General features: G+C 35.3%; 1 protein-coding gene across 1 annotated transcript in view; it reads left to right on the top strand.

The window, feature by feature from the left end:
- Positions 1-23899, top strand: part of LOC113237368 (heparan sulfate glucosamine 3-O-sulfotransferase 5) — a 53588-nt gene that overhangs the window by 5326 nt on the left and 24363 nt on the right. The window contains exon 2 of the mRNA XM_026473791.1: positions 10295-10322. The gene's annotated coding sequence lies outside the window, so the exon portion shown is untranslated. The remainder of the gene's footprint in view (positions 1-10294; positions 10323-23899) is intronic.

The following is a 23899-nucleotide window of genomic DNA, read 5'->3' as shown; positions in this document are numbered from 1 at the left end:
TTTTTTGAGATAACGTTGTGCTAAAGGGGAAAGGTGTGGATAAAGAATTGGGGAGTGAGGGTGGCATTTTGTTTAGCGACCTTTAAACATCACATTCTATTTAAAGCATCCGCTTCGGTAAAACGAGCTATCTTCAGCTAAAGTGCATTTATTCAGTAACATACACGTTAGATATCGGTTATAGGTACATTAATGTAAACGTGAAGTATCGTAAGAGCAACGAAATATTTTTTTCAATACTAAATTTTTGTTGCTTTTCCATCATGTTAACAAGAACACCATGTTACAAAATATGATACAGAGAGCATTTAAGGACCCTAACGGATACAACAAGTAAGGTCAACTTCATATTAAACGCTTACAGAAGTGCCACCACTGTGGCGCTACAGCATCGCCACTGTCTTTACACGTTTACAGTCATAAATTTCTACATGCGTCACTTCATGTTGCGCAGATTTATTATAACGCAAATTTAAAATCCCGCGTTAAAATCGCTTGCTTTACAAGATAACACGATTGATTGTCGACAATTACCTACGATTCCTACGCCCAGTCAATAATTATTGTCCTTCATGCGCACTCCCAAAATCGGTGTTGCAATTTTTTTAACTTAATTTAAAACGAAAACGTTTAAATAACTTGACATGGAGTCAAGTTATTTAAACGTTTTCGTTTTAAATTAGTGTCGGGCTCCTGGTGTTGTCGATAATCCCAAACTCACAGAGGGTTTGGAATCCCTTTGTCTACAGAGAGATGTTGGCTTTGTTTGTGTGTTCTGCCGTTTTTATAATGGGGAGTGCTCAGAGGAACTTTTCGAATTGGAGCCACCGTCACGTTTCCACTATCGCACCTCCCGCCAAAAAAGTAAAGTCGATCCCCAGGTCTTTGATGCCTGGCATGGTAAGAACACTTTTTTAAAAATATATATCATATCTAGTGGCGAGATGAACTAGTCGCGCGCCTGGTGCTAAGCGACATGCCAGTTCATAATAGTTACAGTGCCGTAAAGAGCTTTAAATCGTAAAGATCTGAAGGGCACTACTGTCACTGCGCCCGTCAACCTGAGACATAAGTTGACAAGTCCCATTTGCATATTTCACCACCATCCTTTCTCTTCGAAACCGGAACGCAGTGACGCTCATATTACTGCATGGCGGCAGAAATAATTAAGATGGACTCGACATTTGACACTACAAAATTCGTATAGTTACATCAAAAGTGATGATTAACTATATAATAAGTCAGTATGAAAATCTAATTCATATTAACTTACATAACAACAATAGTGATAAAGGGTTAATTCCAGTCAGCCCTAACCCTAAAAAAGTCGACCCTAAGGCTCAATTTATATTGCGGCGGAACGGAATGGAAGCCAATTTTTGTAACGAAATTGTACTTAGCATAATGAACTTTATGGTCAATTGTGTAACGTATAAACTAGATACGATATGGGGACTTCCCTAGACGAATTCTTTCACAAGGAGCTCCACTGCTACTAAACTACCTCCCTTAACCTACATAAAATAAAATAAAACTTCAATTCACATATCAAAACCCGCGATACCGGAATTTCACTTAGCAGAATTGTCTATGGAACCGTACTCGTGCTCTATAATGCCCAAATACAAATTTGATGTTATGTTTATATAATTTTGCTATACATACTATGAATTTTCTTAGTAACTTATCAACCAGGACTATACGAAACGGAAGGCTTTATATTAGTGTCTCTTTTTATTTCGTAATGAAAATAACAATGGTTATTTTTGTCTTCATAGTATAAGACCTCCATAACTGTGTTTAACTATACATTTTATTGTCATGCTGCGGGACAAGTCGTGTAATGCCCGAGTGTCACGACACCACGTGAAATTGATTGTAAGCTTGTGAAATACGTTTACATGTCTGTCGGCTATGTACATTTATTTATTTTGCGAGGGCGGAAAAGACAGCTAAATACGAATATTTACTATATAAAGACCGTTCAACTTGAAAACGCTTGAAAGGCATCTTTTGTTTACGTCGGTGATTTGACCTCATTTCATCTAGCAGTGACTTTTATTAACATTTCTCAAATGTTTTTGAATGGAATATTGAAAAAATTAAAGGGCTACTTTTTCCAAGTCATCGTTACAAATCGCTTTGTAAAATTTTTTATAGCTACTAATTCGAAACCATTTCACCTTCTATGATGTCATTCATCACGCTGTCTGCTATATGGTGTTTCAATTAAAAAAAACTTTTATATTAATGCTTTAGTGTTTCTATTTGAAAGCAGCCTGCAGTCTGTACATGGTACATATCAAGCGCGACGCACATTGACCTGTAGGTAAATGGCGGCGCATTATATTTTATTAACACGTGACACGACTGACAATTTAATAAATTTTGATGTGCCTATTTACGTAATTTATTTACCTATTTTTAATTATTTCATAGGCAATTATTCAAATTGCTCTCCTAACAAACTTTAACAAGGGTTTTCAAGTAGGTAAATCAAATTAAAAATATGCTCTGTTGTGATAAACTTTCAAAATGGCGGTTATATCAATTGAATTTTACAGTGACAGTATGGACTTAGTCGCCTTAGCCTGCCCCGAAGGAAAAATTGAACTACTGCGGGATTTGACAGGTGAATATAGGTCGGAGTATTCAATAGAGAGAAGCAGTACTTCACACACCGGTCACGACCCCACATGAAGTATAGTTCGCATCTCTGGGCCAGAACTCCTAATGTAATAATCAAAGCATACGACTAAATAACTTTATTGCATCCCGCGTCAGGGTCTTCGTGTTGTCAACGCAACGATACCAAACTCACAAGAAGTCCCTTAGTTTACGGAGAGACCCCAAGCAGCACATCTATATCTAAATATATACTATAAGACATCTAATATTAAACTGCCTCCGTGGCCGAACGGTTACCATACCGGACTGCCACGCAGAGGTCCCAGGTTCGATTCCCGGGCCGGGAGAAATATTTGTATGGCCTACAATTGTTTCTCTCGTGAGTTTGGGTGTAATTTGTGGTTGTCTAAGTGTGTGTCCATGGCACCCGCGACACAGGGTTTCCCTAGTGCGGGGCTATGTTGAGTGTGTGTGTGCGTTATTATTATTATTATTATTAATAGAATTTAATTCGATTGTATATTTTAAGAGTTCAAATTCCCTCAAGATATCTTGAAGAAGGTTTCTAGATAATTTAAAGTAAAAGTGGGCACAACTTTATTAGTAGATCACAAGTGTGCTTTGAGAAATTATCTGTACGTAGTGTTAAGAGTGATTCTTATCTTTTTTCTCAAGTAATCCTTCTAGAATGCTACAAGCCCATTTGTAGAACAGGATTTAGGGTCGTATTCTAGAACTCTATTCAATGCTCAAGTCAGGATTGCACTGGCAACACAAGCATTGGAAATACGACCCTAACGGCAGGGACTTGAGTATGATATCAAGTGCCTTAAACCATACTCAAATCCTGACTTGAGCATTGAGTAGAGTTCTAAAATACGACTCTTAGTCTTGTAGACAGTTTTTAGATAATTTATAGTCTATGATTGTTTTTTTAGTAATGCTATTTTAAAACCAAAGTAATTAAAGCGTTACAAACGTAAGACTCAACTCTCTTAATACTAATAAATTTCAAGTTTAATGGCTTACAAAATATAAACTATCAAAATTAGACATAATATTTCTGACTTTTTCGCGCAATGTTTAATCGTATAGAAAGCGCGAATTGACGTACGGCTTTAAATATATATATATATATATATATATTGTTATACATATATATTGTGTGAAAAGTAATGAAAAACCTGTCATAAAACTAATGCGCTCGCTGTATTTTAAATATTTATGTATAAATATAAACTTAATCAAAATACAGTTATCGATTTCAGTTTCAAATATTTATAGAAAGCTTAAATATACAAAATAACTCACAAAACAAAGAAGTTCCAAGTAGTTCATGGCTTCTTCCAGCTAATTTCAACTTAGATTTACTTTTTAAAAAGAAAATAAATTTTTCTCGGCTACTTTATAGTCATTCTTTAAAAATAAAAATGGCGATAAAAATTAAAAGCTTTTTCAAATCACTATTGGGAGCATTTTGTCCATAGCTTTATCTATAGAAAAACTTTAAAATACGAAAATATTATTTTTACTTGCTTTAGTGTAGTTGATCTTGTAGAAAAATATTCACTGCTATGAAGCTTTTATGATTGTCTACAAAACGCAAAGTTGCTAAACGATTTTTTCTTTTAACAGTGTTACAAAACCTTTTTATGGAGTAAAAGTTACAGTGAATGGTGAGCGTATTATGCAATAAAAAACTTTTCAAAACACAAGGTCAAAAAAACCATTTAAAAAATTCAATTTGTCGCAAAAGAACGTTGTTCCGTATAATTATATGGAATGTGTTATATAACTATATACTAGATAAATTTCCTTATCAGATAAGGTATTATTCAATGACATACCTAACTTATGTTAGAAGAAATAAAATTTTCATTACAAAATTAAGATTATTTCTTCACGCCAACCACATTTCACACAATGATTTCATTGTATTCAATTGATAGACGGCGCAATGCACATACACAACATTCAAGTACAGTAGTTTACGCGCTCATTTCAATTGTTTTTATCACTTCACGGAACACGGAACACGGAATTACCTTATAATGTTTATTTATTTGTCAACAAACAAAAATGCACATGCCTCGCGCGTGAATTACCGACTAATGTATCGAATGATGTGACATAATATCCAAGTTTCACCATCTTCACCAGATCATTTAATATTCTTTACTTTATTCATTTTACATGAACTCTTACAACGTCCAATAGAGTAAAAATCCTAATTATAGTATTTTTTTTAATAAAATCTACTGAAGATGCGCTGTAACATGTTTGTCAACAAGCATACACTACAGAATGTCTATGAATGAAATATATCTAGAATAAACTTAAGAATACTAGTTGTTAGATTATTAATAGACTTTACTGGATGTGTATAGAACAATTTTACTAAAAATAATCAGTTGATCTACAGATGAACTTAAAATAAGGACTATAAGTGTAAATCTTAAGAGAGATCCCACTTAATTAAGTTGTTTGGTATTAAGAAGGTTTAAAATTTTGACTTGAGTGAAATAAGTCTGTAAGACCATTTTCTTTTTTCTAAAACCATTTATAGAAAACTATTATCTAAACCTATACCATAATAAGACTGTTTATGGTTATAGTAGTTTTGAGGTGTATAAAGTGTGCTTCTCTCTGTGTATGTTCTACCGTCTGCATAACGGGAATTGAATAGAGAAAATTTCAAAACTGGTAACCGTAGTACCTCTCGCCAAAGGAGTAGAGCCCATACCCACATCCTCTGGCTTTTTAAAACCATGCGGGCCTCACGTTCGTTCCTTCCTCGTGCAAGATGTTCCTTCCTGAAGGAACTATGTCTGAACTATGTCCTTTGCGCTGTGATACGGGTTTCTTCAAAAAGCGATTCAACAAGGCTTTCAAAGGCTGGCAACGCACAGGCAGCTCCTCTGGTGTTGCAGATGATGATGGGGAAATTACAGGCACATAGGACTTGTCAACTTACGGCTCAGGGTGACAGCTAGGCACAGAGGCTCAGATCTTTACGATTCAAAGTTCTGAGTGGCACTGTAACTGTTATAGACAGGCGTTAACATCAGGCGCACGACTTATTCCTCCTGTCACTTGATATTATAAAAAAAAAGATGGGCAACGACGACTACCTCCCATCAAGTGAATCGTTTGCTCGTTTGCTTTCCACTTTACATAAAAAATGTAGTTTCCTTTAAATATAAGAAAATGTATGTAAAAATGGGAGGCTGTAAATAAAATATATTTGAAATTTTTTTTATAATTAATTTAATTATAATTATTAATTTTCAATTTTGGTAACTTTCGAGATATTGCCACCTAAAATGTTGTCTTTCGAAAATTTCAAAGTACGTCTCATTAGATTGGCGAAAAATTGACTTCTTAAAATAGACTATTTGTAAAACAGTTTTTTTCCATACCGAATTCTTAAGAACGTATAAATTTTATCGAAATGATAAAATTATATGTCCTATATGTTATAATATTATACGTCCATGATGATGTTTCTATAAAAATAATTTATAATTCCGAAAGAAATTCTATTTATTCACGTCTCCCACTCGTCAGCACATCAGCTCAATTTAATTAAGATTATTGTAACTTTTTATATTTGTACTTATTCTGTTTAAACATATTTTAATCGTAATCAACTCAGAATATTCCAGACTGTCGTTTTTATTTTCAGCCGTAACTCGAGATGAGTTTACATTTACGATTCATAAAAAACTTTAAAACCTATAGAGAAGCGTAGTCCCTACAGAGGAAAATAATTCTCCTGAGTTTATAATTTTTGTTAGGAATTTAGAATTTATTTTAAATTGTTTAATGCTGATGCCGTTTAATGCCGATATACCTTTGGTAAGGTACTGGAATGTATGTCACATGCGTTTCACAGTCGCCTTGTTCAATATTAATTAAATTTGAAGACAATTGCTACTAACCAAATATGTACCAAATAATGGTTTAAAATAACTGATAAATAAATAAAATAAAGATCATTGAGGTATCCTAAGCAACGTTGTTACTTTTTGCGAGATACTTTTTTATAATCCAGATGCCGCTTGACACTCCCACAAGTTTTATACTGTAGAGTTCGGGTGTTTTGCCTTTTGATTTTTTATGCCTTCTTTGATCCTAGCTGCACGTAATTTGCTATTAAAGTGTTCTTCCTTATTCAATTCAAATTTTGAAATTTTGCTCGATTTTTTTTGTTTTCGGTAACTTGAAGAAATGTTTTTATTGAATCTGATATCCTCATTGCGAATAAATGGGCAATTTATAGTGGAATGACCTTTTTAGTTTTAAATAACACACTCTTTATTCGATACTTACGCAATTTCATTATGTCAGATACTACCACTTTTTACCAGACACTATAACTTTAGCAATTATATTATGATCCCATAACCAGGCATGGATTTTCTCCATAGAGTTTCCCTGAACACTATAACTTAGGCCTTTTTAAAGCGAGAGTGAAAATGCATTATTTAAATGTGCATGCTCCATCGTCGACCTCTTCGTCACTTTCTATCAGGTGATATGGAGATCAATGGCGCACTTATTTCCTTTTTAAATGAAAAAAAAAATGGTGTGCTTTATACCACCGCATTAGATGATTTTTTTATAATATTAAGTGATGGGGCGAACAAGTTAAGCGTCTGGTGACAAGCGACATGTATATCCATAACAGTAGATTTATTATATATGTACTCGATGATTGCATCATATAATAATATTGAAAATATGTGCCAAAATAACAATGTAATTATATAGTAAAGTAAGTAAAGTAGTGATAGAAGAAAAATATCCGTCTCACATGTGTAACACTTACACGTGATTGAAATCTCTGGAATAAATTTTCTAGAGTAAACAATCAAGACTAAACACTGGCAACAAAACATGTTGTGAACGTAAACAAGCAACGTAATGATTCGGTTCTTATATTATTTACCGCCATATAATGGCATCGCGGGAACTAAATTTCGTGGCAACTCCGGTTTATAGCTTCCGTACTTTATGGTAATAGGAATAAACCTCCGGGGCGGTACAACATGATGAAGTAAGCAGTAACCCAACTAAAAACTTGATTTTATTCATTCTATCAACATGTTAATTACAGATTGTTTTGATAAATGAGAATTGATTAAAAATAAGTTCGTGATACAAAATATTTTTTTCCCATGCAAATTGGGCATGGTTTATCCAACATTTTGTTTTCGAAACTAAATATTTAACACGAATTAATAATTTGTTTTTCGTTAATGTTATCTGTTATCATTAATACCTACAATCATCCTAATTATGTTTCTATATATTTATATATACAAATAGATACACAGGTAAATATTATGGTTGACTATTATTTGATAATAATAAAATGTAAGATTTTATTAATATTTACAATTAACACACAGCTGTTTAGTTTTCGTTTGCCTCAAATGTTGGCTAAAAGAAATCACTCTTAGTGATAATATCAACTTTACCCACATTAGTTCTTTGTTCTCTATCATACTGTTTTACTTTTTGTGGGTGAGCAATAAAATAATATATCTATAACAGGAGTATATCACTAAGATCATAAACAATAATTTTTGTAACTCTTTTTATGTACTATTTGACACATTTTAGATCTGTATTTGGTAGTGAGGTAGTAAGTTCAAATGTGTAAGCGTCCGCCCCGTTGACCTCCAACCGCGCTCCTGCGTTTTGCAGAGTTATAACCGTTTAGAGTGATTTATTTAAATATATTTATTTTTTATCCAAAGTAAAGTTATAACGAAAAATTAAAAGTCATGGAACAAAAGTTGTTAGTATTATAAACCTGGGAGGCTGTTACTATTTAACCAATAACCCAGAATACCTACACCACGTAGTTACATCTTAAAAATATAGTATCGCTCACAGACGTATAAAGTTTTTCTTATATAAAATTGGGTCAAGTCAAGATGACGTTAACGATGAAGAGAGCTTACCCAGAAGAGGCACATTTATTCTATATCATTAATTTAGCACCTACACGCACGATAGTGTGTTTGCCAACATACTGAGAAAAAAGGACGGCACACTACTTATATGTGTGTATGTTACGTAATTACTCCGACATTAGCGAACCGATGTCGATGAGTCTTTTTGTTGGAAAGATGATACCTTAGTAGTAGTTTTATTTAAATTTGGTGAAAATATTCCACCTCTAAAGGTGGTAAATTAGAAATTGAATTCGGTTCATTGGATGTCACCCACTAGATGTAACTCAAAATGTTGAGGTACATATATCTGTTTAACGTACTTGTAAATTTTTTTATGCTAAAACCCCGCTTCCCATTTACTTGAATCTTTAGATATTTAAGCCAGAACATCGCTGATTTCGAACATTAATCAAAAAGATGGTGATCTGAACGTTGTAAAAAATTGTTGCTTGCTTTCCACTCAATCTTGATCTTGGCCCCTTTTCCACATGCATGTTTTGTTGGTATATTTATTACCTATTAAGAACTGACACTGATTTGGAGCTGGTTAAACTTACTGCTAAATTTCAACATGCTTTACCCACTATACGAGCGCTATTATTGTACTACATTACGTTCGATATAACGTGTAGTTTAATCGACACATTCCTTTATAATAACTGCTATTTCGAGAGCCCTATAATAATAAATTGTCATAATATTTGCGGAAAGGGAGTTTGGGGGTCTTTATTTGGGATAGAGTTATTTGCATTTAGGTGCTGAATTACTTACAGTCGTTTTTCCTGAGTTCGTTTCAAATACGCTTATGTAAGAATTACAAGAACACAAATTTACATATTTGTAAAAAATTATCATTATGTATTTATAAAACTTTATAACAGTTGTGTTTAAAAACGAGTTGATATAAAAGAAGGTGAGAAAGTAAGTCACTGAAAGTTATCACATATTTTTTATTTTTAGTTATTATTCTCGGAATTTATGTGCGAAATTAAATTTAGCATTAGCTTTTAGGTGAAGGAAAACATTGTAATAAAACCTGCACGTCATAGTAGGTTCACGACCCTCTGATATCTTGTGAAGTTCCTAACCCGCATTGGGCCAGCGTGGCGGATGGCCCAAACCATAGTTTCCCAAAGTGGTCCGAATGGGGGCCTCGGAACCAATTGGTTTTTTTTTACCCCCAATTGCTTCCGAGGTCCCCATTGGGATATATATTGATGCTGTTCAGGGGGTGCTGCCACATATTAAAAAAACCTGAATTATGTGTATAAACTACACTACAAATATATAATTTTTTTCCTTTTACTATTTTGTGTTAAGTTAATATAAAAAATATGTGTTTTCCATTATTTTTTGTGGTGGTGACTTATAAATGGGTTGACGATGAATATACAAATTATAAAAATACAAAAACATTTTCCATATTGATCGAATTTCATTCGATTAAAACGATTTTTGCTTGATCGAATACCATTTAGTTTTGCCACAAAGGATTTTAAAATGACAAAAAAAGAGACTATAAACAATATTGCGAAACCAAACGATGGCTAGTTCGTGAATAATTCAAATAAAACCCAAAACCAAATTTTGCTCCATCGACTTTTATAGGTGTGAGTTAAATTAAATTATAAAAGGAATAAAGGAGAGTAAACAATCATTATCGTTAATAAATGAACTAATGCAAAACTCTTTTGTTTCAGGTGGATAGCACAAGGCGACAAATTTCAGGTAATAATTTAACTTTAAGGAAATCACCATAACGTATGATACTTGTAATAATAACACTTAATTTAAGTTTAAAACGGTTGTGGGAAATTACGAAAAGAAAAATATGTGTATACAATAAATTAGAAAACTGATTATTTTATATTTAACAGATTGTTAGGTATAATTTTAGATCCTAAATTGCAGACGCAGGAATTTGTCTTGTGTTTGATCTTGTATGTGTATTAATAATTATAACAATAATGGAATAAAGATCGAACACTCAGAAAAAATCCTTCGATCCGGCCGGATTCGAACCGACGTCTTCTAGCATACCGTGCCAGACGCTATACCAACTAAGTCACGGAACGACCCAGCGGACCTCACGAAATTTTCTATGTGCTTGTTGTCGTGTCTTTGTATTTGGTTTTTCAACGACTTTTTAGTCATAGCGCCATCTATGAGAAATCTATGAAAATTTTATCACCCAGTTAGATACCTTTATAGCTACCGGCCCTGGCGAGAGATGTCGTTAATAATTATAACAAACTAGTGGAGTAATTTCACAAAAAATAATTTAATATCAATACGATAAAAATTTAAAGTAATGGAGTAATTTCACAAAACGTAAAATGAATATTATCGTGATATTGAGTAACAACCAATAATATCATTAATTAGTCAATGTGACGATTTCAAGTGTAATTTACTTACCTATGAAATAAAGATATTTTTAAATTTGAATAGACTATGTTAAATCGTACAGAAATATACTTAAGTGAATAATTTTCAGGTTAGTTTTCTCTACCTAATCGGTGGCAATTTATATTATATGAATATTCTAGAATTTTATAATAAAAAATCATATAATACACACATCAAAAAAAGTTTGCGATCAATAGCATAAGCTCCTATAATTCTTTAAATTTAATTTTATCAAGAAAAAATCTATGTTGTATGCTTTCTTTAAATAGGAATACCCTGTTTGAAATTAAAATATAAAACTATTTTTTATTATTTATTTTAAAAAATTGAGCCATTAATCATAATGTAATAGTGATAGAAATTTCATAGAAAGAAAAAGACTGTTTAATTAAACTTAAACAACAATTTATTATTAAAAGGTGTGAATTCAATATAAAATAACTCCTCCCCTGGCTCGAATACATGCGAAGATCCTTCTGGGCATGCTGAGGATCAAGTTATCCAGCATTTCCTGGGGTAACCTATCCCATTCTTCAATAGCGGCTTCCCTGAGCTCTGGAACTGTCTGGGGACGTGGCTCACGGTTCCATACTGCTCGTTTAAGAGCATCCCACGCGTGCTCTATTGGGTTTAAGTCGGGCGAGCCGGCAGGCCAGTCTAATCGTGTGATATCGTATTCTTGAAGAGCAGCATTGACTCGTTGAGCTCGATGTGCGGGCGCATTATCATCGACCAGTACAAATTGGTGCCCATGGTTTACTCGAAATGGTCTGACGATATCATCAATAGCAACTGCTTTGTACATGTCTGCTGTCATGAAGCCCCGATACGGGATCAAAGGCGTTCTAGCTCCAATCATAATGCCACCCCAAAAGGACACCGATTTTCCGCCTTGCTGAACTGTTCCAGTGGCAGTTCTTTGTCTTTCACGGTCGCCTGGTCTTCTCCAGACACGGACACGTCGGTTATCTGGATGAGTGCTGATTCGGGATTCGTCAACGAAGAGACAGTTTTGCCAAATGTTTTCGTCCTCACCTTCTTCATTTTGCCGAAGTCTAGCCCACTGCAATCTTCGTTGTTGACGTTGCCTGGAATTGAGCGGAGCTCGCCAAGACCTCCGTGCTCGTAATCCAGCCTGGTGCAAGCAATTGCGAACGGTCTGCGTGCTAACTTCAAGCCCAGAGGCGGCCCTGACTTCTGCTTTTATTTTAGTGGCGTTGATTGTTGGATCACGGGCTGCCAGCAATCTAATATAGCGCTTTTGGGCAGCTGTCAAAACAGTTGGGCGACCGCTGCGGGGTCGGTCAGCTAAATTCCCCATTCCGTGATACCTCTGCAACGTAGCCACGACACGGGATTGGGATATAGCAAGTCTGCGTGCTATTACTCTCGTGGTGTATCCTTCTTCCCTCAAAGTTACTATTCTAGCTCGTAAAACCTCTGATAATCCTCTTGGCATTTTTTCAATCACAACTTTCCGCGAAAAATATCTTGAATCGCTTATAATTGACTTAATCAGATTTCTGAATGAGCGTAAGCTAGGACTGAAAGCCTTTTTATATGAAAAAACAATTGAACGGGGTCATTGTTTTATGTTCTAATTTATTTTTAAATAAAGAATCTAAAAAGAAGAAAAAATCACTACACTACAGTAACAAAAAAGATTTCAGTTTTTCGAAGTGATCGCAAACTTTTTTTGATGTGTGTATATACGTTTGCAATAACCTGAAATATTATTTCACGAGAAAAACTTCAATAATAAAAATTGACTCACAAAAACTAAGCCGAGAAAACTAACCCGAAAATTATCCAGATACACGATTTTTTCTCAAATATTTATACCAACGCAGATTTCATGACAAGTTTGATAAATGGAACTAAATTAAAAACTATATTTTCTTTAACCTTCTAATAGTATATCTGTCAAGCTAAACAAATCCGTAGAGCGAGTAAAAAAGGCGGCGCTATATTTTATAGCACAAAGGTTGAATAGAGATACAAGGGCGACCTTTCGGCCCTCGAATCACTTGGCCTTTTTTCACAATAGCCTGAGCCGACAACACGAATTTGGTGCAGACACCTTGTAGCTTGACTAATCAAGTTAGAACTATAGTAGGATCAAAGATTGGATTTTTTAGTTCACTTTTTTGGGAATCATTTTAAGAAAAAAGAAAAAAAAATGTCAATTAATATAAATATGTATCTACTATATGTATATACTTACCAATAAGTTTTTGTTTAACATTATTTAATGATTGATAAAGCAGGCAAACCTTTCATTACATACATACATAATATACTATTCAAAATATCTTATATAACGCCGTTGTGTTTCTTAATAAATAAATAAATTATAGACGGGGAAGTATTAGAATCTCCTCACATATATTTTGACGATCTCCGTGGACTCGTGACTTGCTCAACTCTGAGGTCTAAGGGTCGATTCCCGGCAAGGTCAATGTAGAAACAAACTTGATTTGTGTTTGTGGCACCGTCGTTGTTTCCGATTGCCATAACACAAGTTCTTTAGTTACTTATATGGGATCACAGCAACGTATCTGATGTTGTTTATTATTTATTTTTTATTATTATGGTCGTTTATGGTTCTCAATTTTGTAATATGCATTCAAATGTATTCTGAGAGGCTGCGTGATCCCTTCGTTAAGAAGCCGATCATCTCGTTAACTGCCACCCAGAATTACTTCAAATTTGCTGTAGCCAAAATATAAAATGATCTGCCTTCGCCATTGAGAGGGGTAGTGTCCCAATAGCTATCGATATTTTTACGAATTCCGACAAGCAATCACGGAATGCAGGTTTTTATAACTTGTGCCTTATGTCTTGCTCATAAATGTTTTGAAATTTTACTTTTTACACGAGCAGTGCAGTAGAATAGTAACGAAGTCAATGTACGTCATAGTCTCTGTAGTTGTAGAAATCGTGAAAGAATTCGTCCAGGGAAGTACTGCCACCTTACCTATTTCTGCCGCCAAGCAATATTGTGTACATTACTGTGTTCCGGTTTTGACAGGTAAGGGTATTGGTGAAATTACAGGCACATGGGACTTGTCAACTATGTCTCAGGGTAATAGCGCATTGGTCGCGTCCTTCTTTGCAATTTAAAATTCTGAATGACATTCCAACTACTATGTTCATCCCGTCACTTGATATCATAAAAAAAGATAAGTCTGAAATGAATTTCAAATACTTGTGATTAAAAATTTATTTAAAAATATTAAAAGAAGATTAACCTTCATCCAAATGCAAGAAGCACTATAGTGGGACACATCGCATGTTTAATCAACTCTATCCGACCTCAAAACAAAGTTGCACGTAATGCAAGCAGTAACATACCGCTATAATAGGTGCAGCTTTTGTTAAACGTCGGCCTTTCCTTGAAGCGTTGTAATTTTTGAGCCACGGGGAACGCTGCGATAAATCAACTTCAACTACACTTCCTAGAAAAAGCACGAACCTTATATTAAGAACAGAAAAATCCAGGCCTTATTAAGAGTTTTGTTTGCACGAACGGTTTATTCGTTTACATCCGCTTAAGAAATTTATTTCAAACGAAAGTAGAATTATTACTATGCTATTTATTAGCATTTTTAAAACCAAAAACACATAAAAAGATCTCCACGGTAAGAAAGATTTCAAAAAATACAAATAGAGATACATGAGCTTTTCCGAAAAGTTATTTAAATACTTATGCATATGTATTTATATTATAATGCATACTAATATCATAAAAGCAACAGTAACTCTGTCTGTTCTGTTTTCACGCCTAAACTGCTGGTCCAATTTTGACGAATTTTGGTATAGTATAGAGATGCTGGTGAAGTTACAGGCACATGGGACTAGTCGACATATGTGTCAGGATGACGGGCGAAGTGGCAGTGCCCCTCAGATCTTTGCAATTTAAAGCTCTGAATGGCACTGCTACTGTTAAGGACAGGCGTGCAGCTTTCCATCAGGTACGCTTGTTCGTTCTGTTACTCGATATTACATAGGGCGCACTATAAGTTTCCGGAACTGGCCACTTCATCATCATCATCATATACAACCTGACTTCACCCACTGCTGGGTATAGGCTTACATAAACATTATTTAAAAAGTAATTACAAAATTTGAAAATGGAACTGTTTGGCTTTCAGTGACGAATTTGTGAATTTCAGTGACGAATTTCGTGATGGTCGCCCGTCCACTGCTGTGAACAACAAAAACATCGATGCTGTGCGCCGTATGATCAAAACAGACAGGCATATGTGATATACCCTGAGATTTGGGCATCTTTAAGCGTAGAAATGAGTCAAATATAATCAATACTACACAAACATTTGGGTGTGAAAAAGCTGTGCTCTCGGTGGATCCCACACAATTTGACTGAGGGTCAAAAATCGGATCGCGTCACTTGGTGTAATGCCATACTTACCAGATTCAACAAAGGGGCGTCAAATTTGGTGTGGGACATAGTAACAGATGACGAAATATGGATTTATAGTTACGATCCCAAAACAAAGCAGCAGTCGAGCGTATGGGTCTTTCGAGATGAGCCGAAACCAACCAAAGTGGCGCGCATGTAAAGTACCTCTAAGCAAATGATTGCTTTTTTTTTTTAATAAAACTTTACACGTGGCTACTGTTGCTTTGGAGAATCCTTGTGCCGTGAATAGTGATTAGTACACGACCATTTGTTTGCCGGAAGTTATTGACAAACTCCATAAAAAAATAATCGTAAACGCCGTATCATCTTGCACGACGATAATGCCAGTTCTGACACGGTCAAATGAATTTTTGAAAGTGAACAACGTTGACCTTATGAGCCATCCTGTGTACAGTCCCGACCTGGCACCTTGTGACTTTTATTTTTTTCCAAAAATTAAGAACCACTTTCGCGGTCAACGATTTCCATCACCTGAAGAGGCTGTCGAAGAGTAAGAAAAATATGTTTCAGAGATTGTCACGCAGGAGTGGCATAAATGTTTTCAAAATTGGTTCATTCGTATGAAAAAGTGCATTAACGCTAACAGAGAATATTTTGAGAATCAATAAATTGATTTCTGACCATTTATAGTATTTTTTTCTAATTGTAAATGTGCGCCCCACCTATAAAATAAACAAGATATCAGAACCTAGTAGAAGGACCCAGGCTACTTTTTGCCGCTGGTACCCAATTTTATTTATTCGTATTATTTTTCTAGTATTTAAGCTTTTATTGTACCTTATGTGTATATTTTAACTTATTGTTAACACTAATCGTAAACAAAGTCAAACGTTTTGTCACAAAAATAAATCTTAAAGGGGGTGAAACATGTTAGGTTACGGTTTATATTTTATTGTTAGGATTAGCACATTTAACATAACATTTCATTTTAATATCCATTTAAAACACAAATCGATTTATTTAAAAGTGACCGACTTGACTAATCGAGTCTCTACTCGATTAGCCAGACGACGAGTGGGAGCAGATTGGTGGGGTCATAGATTTAGTCGCAGTCGGTCGGCTGAAGGCGACCAGTTAGAAAGTATTTTTGAGTGTTAAGGAAAGTTTATGTAATACCAAGTGTTGTCTTGATATATTGGAATAAAAGGATTTTTCTCTTGAAAGCATGTGGAAAACCAATAAAACTATGAAAATGTAGGTTATTCGAAGTATTTACTCTATACAAACGAAGTCGCGGGCACCAGCTATTAATAATATATATATATAGGTTCCACATTGCGCGATATAGTAATCTCGAGACACTGTTATGATTATTAAATACGGTGGTTTTATAATTTTAGAACATAAAAAAATAATCATGAGCTTAAATACATGCAAATATGGTTTTTTATGCGTATACACAACAATATTATTGTGGCCCAGAAGAAATTGCTGCTACTAGCCTCATTAGTAGTAGCCGCCATGCTGAAGAGTGACACATGTTTGCCTATTTAGTCAAAATCAACGTCCAAGAATTTATTGCTTCCATGTGTTACACAGACCTTAAAATTTAAATAGCACTAACATGACCCAGTTAGGGCGCCGCAATTAAAATATAATAAATTAAAAATAAACAATAAGAGCATAAAACTAAAAAAATTAAAAAAAAACTAGCAATGAAAACAATAATTGTGTATTCACATTAAATTCCAAAATTCAAATCATTCAAATTATATTCATTGTTCTTCAAAAAACTCTTGTAGGCTGTAATAACATTTTTTTATCAGATGTGCTTTAAGTTTTTCTGCAAACAAATTAGTCTGTGATTGGAATGAAATTTCGTTTGAAATTCCATTGAAGATTTTAATTACCATTATATCTTTATGTCTGAGGTTTAACGGTTTAGTGTAGGTGTCCTTTACTTTAGTAAAGAAATGTTTGTTTTTGTTGACGAATTTACATATTTCGAAAATGTATAAAGATGGCAAAGTTAAAATATTTAATTTAATGAAATGTGGCCTGCAGCTTTCCATCATATAACGCAATATTCTCAATATTGCCGCCGTTAGTTAAAAGGGCAAGTGACATTTTTTCAAAAATTTTGTTATGTATACTGTCACTTAGAAGGTGGAAAAAAATAAAGGAAAGGAGCTGCCCTATCTACGTAATAAACATACCTACCTAAACCATAAATGTCCACCACAAATGGCGGATTTAGTGTTGTCACACGCCAGCATATCAAGCTACACATTGACGTATCTTGTTCCGTTGCACCGGAAGGGAATTTTGGAACACAAATGTGTAGTCTGATTGCCGTTGTCCTTACCATAATCATAGATAAGTCAATATCGACATGCAAATGTATGGTTTGAATGTCGAAACAGTTTTTTATGTTTGCAAATTTGTATAGTTTACTGTAATCAAAGTATGATTAATACAAGGTATTATTACTAGGCAAGTAATGAGCCATTTTAATCAAAACGAAATATAAAGTTATTTACCAATAAATATAACGATGGAATTGCATTATCATGTAGGTAATCTAGTTAGTTGAAAAGAGTATTGAAAGTTCTATTAAAATTGGACTCTTCAAAATGGAGCGAATAAACGAAGACGGTATTTTTGATCCAATTAGGTTCTGCAATTCAATTAAATTCTGTTTGGCAGTCCTATAATTTCCAACCATTCTTTCTTTCTTTTTTCATTTGTAGGTATACTTTATAAATAATAATAATGAAATAATAAAAACCTCGTAGTGAATTGTTTTAATAACAGAATATCGATAATATGTCTGCGTACAAGAACAACACCATCTCAAAATAATCGTCATCAACAATATATACTAACAAAATATACTAACAAACAGTCAATCTAAAGTAACCAAAGCAAAATTCGGCAAGATTTATGAATAAACTACTTAAATGAGTCTAATTATATGAGATATTTGGGCTATTGTATGATTTATAGGCAGTTATTTATAACACATGCTGGTGTAATGTAACATTCGGTTGATTTCCGCTTTTTCTACTGCCGCATCCCTTAGTGCTGCAGCGACGCATTTTTATCAATACTTAATTGTTCTCACTGTCAATATTTTTGTCCATTTCAATAAAATTCATGCGAATAATTCACTAAAACATTTGGCCAAACATTGGTTTTGACATTTGATGTACTTCCCTTTGACCAACCGGTTTGAAAACGTTTATCAAAGGGTACCAAAAAAATGGCAAAATGAGGACAGTTGGCATTTAAGATGACGTTACGTATTTTCGATTCCCGTGTTTGACATCAATGTAGTGCTATCTCTTTTGGCTTACGACGGCAGCAGTAGTTAAACAAAGACAATAAAATGTTTATGTTTTCGACGTCTAAATGCATCATATACATATAACGTCTGATTTATATAAGTCAATTTAACAAGTTCTTTGATTTCCATAGTCTAAGTTATTGTCATGATCAGTAAAAAAGGACCGATATGTCACTTATTTTTGTTTTTTCCTAGATGGATAAAGTAAGAAGTTACCGTAAGAGAACATTATTTTCTCGGTTCTGAGCTTTGTTGTTGTATAATGTTGGCAGTATAATGCAACCGCAACAAAACACCTACACGATTATCACTGCTAAGTATTGAATCCAACCTGATTGTATGGAGCCCCACGGCGTCTACATAAAGCGTGTTGTTTGTGTGGCTTGTTTGGGATATCGGTCGCAAGTATCCACACGAGGTCTCGCACCCACGGGGCGGGCAATATTGTAACGCGGATGTCCAGGGACTGTCGCAACGCGCGTTCGGGGACGCACTAGTCATTCCAGAAACTGGGTTGTTCCTTTAGGGACCAAAGGGACCATCCATCAGTTTTCAATAGTAATCCATCAATTTGACTTGCCGCCAGTCTGAAATAGCTATAATTATAGCAAATAAATGATTATTTACTTTGTTACTCGATGATGCGTTCTCTTGTTTAACAACTAACTATAAAAAAATAGGTAAAAGCTAGTATCTAAATATGAGTGAAATGTGATCTGAAATCAGCCTGCAAAATTTGTATATACAATCCATTTGACCTATATCTCACCTGATGGAAAGTGATGATGAGGTCGACGATGTAGCATGCACACCTAAATAATGCCTATTCACTCTCGCCTTGAAAAGGCCCAAGTTATAGCGATCGGGAAATAAATCCACAGGCAGATAATTCCACTCTCTAGCCTCTCGCCATATAAATGTGGAGGCTTTGGCTTCGTGTGAATCCTGGGAATATCTACAACATAGGGGTGGAACCCCAGTCTACGTCTTGTCCCCTGATGATGGAAAGGGGAAAGCGGAATTAAATTATCAATTCCATCGCACACTCTCCGTCATATATCCTGTATCATACCGATAAGCAGGTAACTTTACGGCTGTGTTCAAGGCTCTGAATTTTGGCCTCTACTAATTCCGAGTCATCTATAAGGCTCTAGACACGCTTGTCGATTGTATCCAAAGTGGCCAATTGGTATTTAGCAGAGCCATCCCATAAGTGGCAGCAGTACTTTATACACGACCGGATTTGTGCTTCGTATAGTTCAAGCAAATGTCTCGGTGTGATGTCCCTATCTACCGATCCGAGAGGTAGGGTTTTCCGGAGAGACTACGGGCTCGACGGCAAGACCAGGGTACAGCGGGCGTCCGGGTCAAGACCTCCGCCAGTGATACGCCTTTGCCTTGGGTATGGACTCGCAGGGGTTTGTGGTTAGCTGCAGAGACGGACATGTTTGTCTGCCACGGTTGGGTGCCTGAAGCGAGAAGACGCGCGGGACACGTGAGTTGCCCTTTAAGTTAGAAGCTATGTCCAAACATTGTTGCAGGACACTGCGACTGGCATCTCCGGCACTAGCCCAGAGAGCTAGTAGAGGATAAGCTAGATATCCTCCGGTCCCTCCAGCCGCTTAGGTTATTGGGTACTGGAGAGAAGTCGTTTTTTTTTCGACGTCGGGAAGTGAGCATGTCTTACAGCTCCGCCACCAATGAGGAGATGTGGTAGTCGACTCAGAGTCGACGACTTAGCGGTGGTGAGCGTACCTACAGCTCCGGTACCTATCTGGAAAATAGGAAGAGCACTGTACGTACACCCGTACGTACAGTGTGGCTAACCCGTAGCACTAGCCTCTCGAAAAACCGGATGAAGTCAAGCGACAGAGGTCTGTCTGGCTGACCTGGGGTCAGAACCTGAACTGATAAGGTTCCTGTGCGCGTTCGGGTTATAGTGACCTTCTCGTATACCCTCAGGATCAAAACTAATGCAGAAAGATATGGGGCTGTTCCGGTGTTAATTAATGCCTCACTTGTAAAGGATGCCAAGCTTCTTGGCTACATTTTTGGCCATGGATTCAATGTATCTACCGAAGTTCAGATTGGACGACAGGTCCATTCTAAGTAGCTGGAGACGGTTAGCTATCGGTATGGGTATACCTCGAAAAGTCAAAGTCAGGTCAAAAGGACTCTGTTTAATCGAGAATAGACACGCATGCGTTTTATTAGCGTTAAATTGTATAAGGTTGGCATCGCCCCTATCGGAGATTGCCTTAAGTGTGAAATTCAAACGACTAGCCATGGACTCTCGACAAGACTGGATTTCTTCGATCACTGATCCTTGCATTGGTCAAGTATCTGTCCACAACGCTGTTAATAGTAGTTTCAGTAACTTAGTGCTCTAAGATACGAGTTTGAGAAAGTAAGGCGACGATTTGAAGAATTTATTAGTTGCTTATTGAAAAAAGAATGCTAGTATAATACTCCTATAGATTTTTTATTATAATACCAAGTGAAAGGACGAACAAGTCGTTCGCTTGGTGGTAAGCAATACGCCTGTCCATATCAGTTCCAGTTCCACTCTGACCTTTAAATCGTAAAGATCTGAGGGAATCTGCCATCACACTCATAAGTTGACAATTCCCATTTCAAATCCGGTGTGGCGCAACACCCAATTCTCACCTTACCGCTTGGCGGCAGAAATGGGTACGATTACTATACTTCCCTGGACGAAATCTTTCACAAGAAGCTCAAGTGCTACTAAATCATTATGTTAACTTTATTTTAAATATGGAAATAAATATTTCCACTTCTTTGTTGTTAGAAAGTTTTGTTTCTGGCGACTATTCTGCCTTTAATTAAAATACGTTTTAGAGACACTAGCGAATTTTAGTGTTTAAGTCCAACCACTAATGTAATGAAATTCGTAAAATTTCGACATTAAATCGAGTAAGAGACTCCATTGCTGTTTTTAATTCAAACGTTAAAGGACAGAAGTTTCCAGAATACCTTAATGTATGAAATATAACGTAATTAAATATTTGTCTTTTGAATTCACGGATTTTATTTGGAAATGAAGCGTCATCTCACGTACAGACTAGTACGTTGATTTATGTTGTGTTCTAAAAGCCTCTTTTATGATTGGTCGTAAAAAGTCGGCCTTTGTGGCCCAATTTCATTCTTTAATTAGGTACGTAACGTCCTTGTTTTACAGGCTGTAAAACTAGTCAGAATGTAGATTACTGATGGCCGTCTTCCCCACATTTGGACTGACGATCCTAAGTAGTAAATATTAATACAAATTCCACGTGTTATGAAACGTAATAAATGAAATAAAATCATAGTAAAATTGTTTTAAAATTCACTTTCATAATAATAATCATTTATTTCGGAACCATTATATATATTGCAATGTTAGTAGATCTAAGGATTAGTCTCTTTGTCGTATCGATGGCATATGTGAATGCGTGCTTGCGTGATGAGAGGGTTGGCCAATTGGCTTAGGGTAGTCGCCAGTACAGGAAAGGTATGGTTCGTCGTGCAGGGAGGTGGGGAGGTTCTTTTCGTGCATAAGGAGTAACATAATAGAAACCCAGTAACGCAAAAACAAATAACACTACGTGAGGGCATGCAGTCGCTTCCCATTAAGTACTTGACTACTTGGATGTGCTTCTAACTTTTCGATGAAAACCACCATTAAAGTAACAAATTAGAAAACTCACAAATCTCTGTCAGTAATTTCTGAGTTCTCATAAAATCCAACACAATGTATTTCATTACTGCGACGTAAGATGACTCTATTTTCAGCCTAATAACAATTGCATACGTTAATAAAGTAAACAAACTAATCTCAAACAATAAAAGAGATGTAAAAAACTAGTGTAGTAAATGCCTAGTATTAAAACGGTTACATTAATTCAAGTCAAGTTTAATATGACTATATTATAATACAGGCGTAAAGTAAAGTACAGAGCTTTTGTATGAAAATAGCTGTATCGTGACATGTTTACGGGCTAGTGTACACAGTATGCAGTGTATTAAATACAGCTTCTATTTTTAAACTTGTTCTAAAAAGAGTTTCAATTTTTAACTTTAAGAATTCATTTTCATTTTTGTACACTAATATTGATAATTAAGTTCTGTTCGGTGTGACTGAGTGGTTTTTTTTTAAATAAATTGGAAAATTTATCTATGTAAGTCTAGGACAGTTTGTAATCAGAGATAATCTAGATATATAAATATAAAGTAAATCTTATAAATACCACCTTCAAAAGTATAGAACATATATGTTTGTAGGTAACAACGTACTAAAGAGAGGTGAGATAACTTCTCGTGTACAGAGTGCCCTACGACAATACACAATATCTGTCAAATGTTAATGTTCAAGCTTATTACTAAAAAAAAGTGTTTCTGTAAATATTGGTGAAAATGATTGCAAAGCTTGGACTCTCACACTTATAGAAGACCGTTAGTTACTAATGTAAAAGTATGAGAAGGAATCTTTTTTTATTCTTTATTTACGTAGGGGCTTTGATCGTTATAGAACTAGTCAGCCCCGTTTAGAAAAATAATACCTCAAGAAAACACTTAATAAAATTCAGACAAATAAATCAAAATACTACCCAACCAAACATGTATACAAAATCTTCGCGGCACTACATGTTGGCTCCGACAAAACAGATGAAGCTTAAATTAGAAAGTTTGAGTCCTGAGCACTGAAATACCAAGAGAAGACTCCATGTAAAGAAAATATTTTATTATTTAAAAAATCGTCTGACGGCATGCCACGGTTACTGCTCACCGTGGAAGTCAATAAATACATGAGCATTTTTTTATGCCAAGTGACGCGAAGAACGAGTGTAATGGTAAGCGACACGTCTGTCCATAGCAATTGCAATGCCACTCGGAGCTTTAAATCGCAAAGATCTGAATTGCACTGCCACTACGCCCGTCACTCTAAAACAAGTCACATATGACTGTAATTTCACTGGCGCCCTTATACGTCAAAACAGGAATGCAGTAATACTCGCATTACTGTTTGGCAGCAATAAGAATGGTGACAGTACGTTCCTGGACGAACTCTTTTACGAGGAGCTCTATTACTACTAAAGCGTCCTTCAAGTTGTCGAATAGCGTAACGGAAGTGGCGTATAAAACGACAAAATGGCGAAAATTGGAAAA

Source organism: Hyposmocoma kahamanoa, unplaced genomic scaffold (genome assembly GCF_003589595.1).
Source record: "Hyposmocoma kahamanoa isolate Upper Pololo Valley unplaced genomic scaffold, ASM358959v1 93, whole genome shotgun sequence".
In the NCBI taxonomy this organism is placed as follows: domain Eukaryota; kingdom Metazoa; phylum Arthropoda; class Insecta; order Lepidoptera; family Cosmopterigidae; genus Hyposmocoma; species Hyposmocoma kahamanoa.
This window is presented reverse-complemented; position numbering and strand designations above follow the sequence as displayed.